Raw genomic sequence first — 6,098 nt, 5'->3', positions numbered from 1 at the left:
GTTACAGTATTCTTAAAAAAATGTTTTTTATAATAAATTTTAGATATTTGTAATTGTGGAGATTTCTAGATTTTGAATTTATATTCATTTTACTTGAAATTTTAAAATGGCAAAACTTTTGAGCAATAAAAATTAGGTTAGAGACCCGAACCTCCTAACAATAGACCCGCGATTCTATTGTGAAAAAAGGGCTACGCACAAATTTCAAGTTTTAACGGAACTTTACATTTACCGGCTATATTTCGGTGAGGGGCTGTAAATAAAAAAAAAGATTTCAATGCTCAATAATCGCAATCCACCCACATAGCACAGTTTTTTCCAGGAAGTTTCCTGGAAGTTTCCCACGTTAAGTTCGGAAATTTGACGTGTTAAGTTCCTGGAAACTTCCAGGAAACTTGATATGTCTCAAGATTTAAAGTTTCCACTGTTAACTTCCAGGAAATTATCAATGGAATTTTCCTGGAAAAAGGACTGGAAATTTCAGGGTGTCTACTAACCGGGAATTCCGGGAAAACCGGGAAATAACCGGGAATTTTATTTGACCATGAAAAACCGGGAATTAGCCGGGAATTTTATACCAAACCAAGAATTTTTTTACTAAAATTAAAAAAGTTTTATTATTTTAATTTGATTTTAAAAAATCACTTTTTATTTCAATTTTTATAAGTATTTATACTGTTCTCACGGTGGTCTTCAAGCACTTTTAGGTTTACCTAAAATGATTTAAAATTGTGCTAACGCAGTTTTATCTGTAATCGTCCCAAGATTCCAAATTTTCATTTCCGAAAATCGTAGCTGATTCTTTTTTCGAAAAAAACATATATATAGGCAATTCCACGTGAGATTTAAGTCCATCTCTTAAAATCGGCCAAAAAATATTTTTTTTCTATTCTGTATCGAAACAAATTAGATTCGTATTTTTTTATTTTTGTTTAATTGTACAAATTTTCGAGTTATGAATTTTCGAAATTTTTAAATTGTAATTGTAGACTTATATTCAGTAGCTTATAATTCCGAAAATATTGAGTTTAGGAAAAAGTTGTCAAAAAATGAAAGTTTTAGTTTTCTTTCGAGTTTTAAGAAATGTAAACAAAAAATTTTTTTTATAAACAAATTAATTGTTTTTAACTTTGGGCCGGATTTAAAAAATTTTTTTTAAATTTATTTATACCTTATAATATAGAGGAGAGTTTCCAAAAAGTCCCGAAATGGGCCTGATGTGTTAAATGAGTTTTAAAACATTTTCAAAAATCACTTGCAAGCATCACATGGGATATTTTTACAATTAACTTTTTAGAACTGTCTGCAGCGTATAAATGTTAATCTATTTGTGTTCTTTGTTTTAAATTAAAGGGTCTACGCTGTAGACAGTTTTAAAAAGTTAATTGTAAAAAAATCCCACTGTCGACTAAAATCTCACGTGGAATTTCCCATAGGGTAATGTCACCTTGAGTGGACCGCCTGAGCTTTTACGTTATCTGACAGCGGAAACGTGAAATAAATAGTGCGAATAGCAGCACCGCACCTAGAAACCGTAAGAAATTAAGTTCCGCAATAGTCATATACGTTACCGTTTGATATAACGCATTTTTGAGAACACAAACCAAAAAAGAAGTCGCTCTTTCAATGAGTAAAGTGATTTGGAAGTGTAAAAGTAGTGTAAAATTTAAGTTTTAAAAGGTAACTTATTTTTTTCCTACTACTTTGGACATTGAAATTGATTGTCTTAGTTTAATTTAGTAATAATTTTGACTAAAAAAAATTGTGATGGCTGCCATAAAAAGTTGTTTGTCACCATGAGTGGACTGCCTGTTTTTTCCATTTTTAATGTCAGTTTAACATTTTTTAGATATAAATTGACAATAAATTAGTTTGAAAATATGATTTATGTTCTTTATTGATTTTTTTGTGATATTGATGTGATATGTGACAAAATTATTAAAAATGGTTTCACTTGTAAACATTGCGACACATACATGGTCTGAAGCTGCATAAGCATAAATTTTGTTTCAATATATCAGAAATATTAAATACATTAAAGAATTTAGAATAACTTTTACAATTTTTTAGGAGTGGTCCACTTAAGGGGTTATGCCACTCTAGGATTTTAAAAAAATCGATTTTTATTTTTTTGCATTAAATAGTCCCTTAGGGTATCAAAAATAACATATCGTAGTATTACGGCTAGGGAAAATCTCTAAGTAATTTATTATCGTAGTTTCGTATTTTCGTAGCGGCGAGGTCCTTTTGTTAGCGCGCTACGGGAGGTGATCTTTGAAGGATCTAGAGCAGGTATAAGGCTACTTTTCTGTCTAAACTATAGTCTATTCTACACAATTTGGCTTCACAAACAGTATGCAAGCGTCTGTTTCAGTCAGTTAGGCATAGTCAAGCATGTGAAGAGCATATTAACTTTAAACTTTAAACGCGATTATCTGAAAACTACATTTTTCGAGTTGGCCGCACTAACAACTCGTACAATTTTCAACCGATTAAGTTCAAACTTCACAAACATCTTTGAAAATATATTTTTTAAGGCATCACTTAGGATTTTTTTTTTATTTTGTATTGTTCATTTGTTATTAACAATTTACTGACGATTTTTTGGTAGAATTTAGAAAGGTTAACTTTAGAAGTGCGCCATTTGACCATGGATCAATATATCGAAAAAATCCTACGTGTTGCTTTAGCTATTGTAATGTACAATAAATAAAAAATTATATACTCAAGATATTTCAAAATTTACGGGAACAGTTGGTGCGGCCACGGACCATATGCGCCACAGAGATGTCGACGGAAAACCCCAACAGCGTCGCCATTTTTCATTAAATTATTATGAAAATTTATATTTTTAAACTTCAAAAGATGTACAATAAACTCCTCATATTCCAATTTTAATTGACTTTATAAATTCTCTGCAAAAAATTCACAAAAAATGCCTATTTTTTCGGTTTCTAGAGTGGCATAACCCCTTAAGGTTACACTTTTTTCATTCCTTAAAAATTAGCTTTTTTTAAAAGTCAATTGTTTTTTCCAATAAAAAAAATCAAAGCTATTATGGCATAAACACTTATCTAGGGATTTAAACTTAAGCTTGGAATAGAAACCTCCGATTAATTTGCTTTCATAAAGAATTTTTTAGAAAAAAAGCGTAGGCGGTCCACTCAAGGTGACATTACTCTATATATGTTTTTTTCGAAAAAATAATCAGCTACGATTTTTGGAAATGAAAATTTGGAATCTTGGGACGATTCCAGATAAAACTGCGTTAGCACAATTTTGACTCATTTTAGGTAAACCTAAAAGTGCTTGAAGACCACCGTGTTCTCTAAATTTAAGTTAGTTAAAAATAATTAATTTGATAGTAAAAAATCAGTCACCAATTCAAACATATTATGTAAATAAATTTTTTAAAAAATATGGAGTTTATAGAAATATTTTTATAGGTATTTATACTGTTCTCTAAATTTAAGTTAGTTAAAAATAATTAATTTGATAGTAAAAAATCAATTCGACTGAAAATATGTAATTAAATTTGTTAAAGAATTTCATTAGAAACTTTTTAACAAATAGAATTTTCAAAGTATTTTAATTTAATAATTGATTAATAATTGAATATTATAAAGAGTTAAATTCTAATGTATTCATGTTTCTTACTGCGAAGATTAATACTTAAAATTTTTATTAGTTAATTTAAAAAAATATACATACTTAAAATTGTTTAATAAAATTGAACTTTCGCAATTTTTTTTTTTAATTCTAAAAAATAAGATTGTTGTAATTTTTTAATTCTATTGTTTAAAGATAATTGAATTTTTCTAAACAAATAATTGAAATTTTTTTGAATAATTGAAATTTGTTTACATTTTTTAAAAAATAATTGAATTGTTTTAAAGAATTTTATTTAAATTTTTCGAAAATAATCAAGGGAAGTTAGTGACCGTAATTATAATTTAATTTTAAATTTCTGATTAAATGTTTATTACTTATTAAGTAAATAATTAATTATTAATGATTATTATTTTTAAAAATTTTAATAAAATTCTTCACAAGAATTAAATTATTTTCATAAATAATAGTATTCTTTGGAAGGATTCAATTGTTTTTATAAATAGTGAAATTTTTTTGCAGAAATTCAATTATTATCAATATAATTTTAATAAAATTAAAAAATCAAATTTTCAATTATAATTATAAAGAGACAAGATTATTTTTGAAAAATTAAAAAAATTTAAAGATTTATTTATTTTCGAAATCGATTTTAAATTTAAATTTGATGAGAAAAAAAACCGGGAAAAAATTTGGACATAACCGGGAATTTTGTTGAACGAAAATACTAGACACCCTGAAATTTCCTGAAAAATTTAAGGAAGTTTTTTTGGAAGTTTCTCTAAAATTATTTCTGTTAATTTCACAATTGTTCCGTAAATGTTTTTAGAAAATTTCCCCTAAAATAGAAACGAAAGTTTCTTGTATAATTTATTCGTTAATTTTACATTAATTATTATTTAAAATAATAATAAATATTTAATACTTATACAAAGTGGGGTTTTTTCATAAAAAAAAATTTTAAAAATTATTTAATTAACTTATTTATACTTTTCCCGCAGTTGTTTCTACTATTTTTGTTTTTGGAAACCTTATATTAAAGCAGACAAACTTGAAAATAAATTCGGGGGAACGGGGGATCGAACGCGGGTTTCGACGGACGCAACGCAACTACTTAACCAACTACGCTAAACTAACATGTGTGTAGAGGAAAAAAAATCTTTCTCTTAAGGTACAAGTAATCTTAATGGTTGGTAAATATGAATGGCGGGATAATTTAAAAATTTTATTCTCACAATTCAAATATTTCTTATATATGATTGTTAGAATTTCATTTTTATGGAGATTAATAATTTTAAATAGTGCTTATTACTGATTATTTTATACAGATGAGAATAATTAAACAAGTAATACAAGCAGTTTTAATACGTGAAATTAAGATATATTAAATACAAGTTTTTCTTTACCAGCATTATATCAATTACATTCAAAAATTTTGCTCACATCAATAATTTTCAATATCTACTATTTTAATAGACCCAAAAGAATTCAAATATTTAGAAAAAATTTGTATAAAATTGTACTCAAACATTTAATTATTTTCATAAATAATAAATATTTCACAGCAATTCAATTATTAACAAATTTTTTATAAATTTCTTTGCAATAATTCAATTAATTTCATAAATAATAAACTTTTTTTATAAATAAATTTTTTTTTATTAATAAATTATTTTGTTTTAGGAATTAAATTATTTTCCTAAATTAAAACTAGTCGCAGAATTTTAATTATTTTTAGTTTAATTTTAATCGAATTCCTATGTATAGAAAAATGTAATTATTCTTAAAAATTTGATTAAAATTCGTCAAAAGAATTCAATTATTTAAAAATTTGTTGATAAAATTCTTTATAAGAATTATCATTCAAAAAATTGTTTACTTCTGTATTTAAATATGTGAATAATTTTGAAAAGGTTTCAAATTAAAATATATGAAAATTTGAATTTTGTACACTTTTAACTGACAAGTTGAAGAATTAATTTTTTTGAAAAAATTTAATTTAATTTTTTAAAAAAATAATTTGAAGTTACATGGAAGTTACATATGGCAATTTTTCCAAACATGGGAATTTTTCCAAATTCTCAAAGAACTTTTTCAAAAATTATTAAATATAGTTGATTTAGAGAAGAATTGGAGTTAAAAATTCTAGAAAATAATAAATTTCATTTTTTTACAATTTTCAACTTTTCTGAAACATTAATTTGAAAGTTTTTGAAATTCAATCAATATTAATATAAATAATAATAATTTAACATTCGAAAATATAGAAATAGTTATTTATAAATTATTGTAGTTGAAAACTAATTAATATTAATGCAAGCTTGTATAAGAAAAAGTAATCTTATTTATTTTTATCTTTTATTAACTTCATATAAGGCTATTCAAGTTGGGTGGGGGAAAATTCAAGATGGATGCTAACTGGTGCACCAACATTGTATAGAAAGTGTATGGGATAGAGTCTAATTTTTTAAATATCTCGCTTAAACGAA

Source organism: Leptopilina heterotoma, unplaced genomic scaffold (assembly GCF_015476425.1).
Source record: "Leptopilina heterotoma isolate Lh14 unplaced genomic scaffold, ASM1547642v1 Lhet_34, whole genome shotgun sequence".
NCBI classification, from domain to species: domain Eukaryota; kingdom Metazoa; phylum Arthropoda; class Insecta; order Hymenoptera; family Figitidae; genus Leptopilina; species Leptopilina heterotoma.
The sequence above is the reverse complement of the archived record's forward strand: the minus strand, read 5'-3'. Positions refer to the sequence as shown.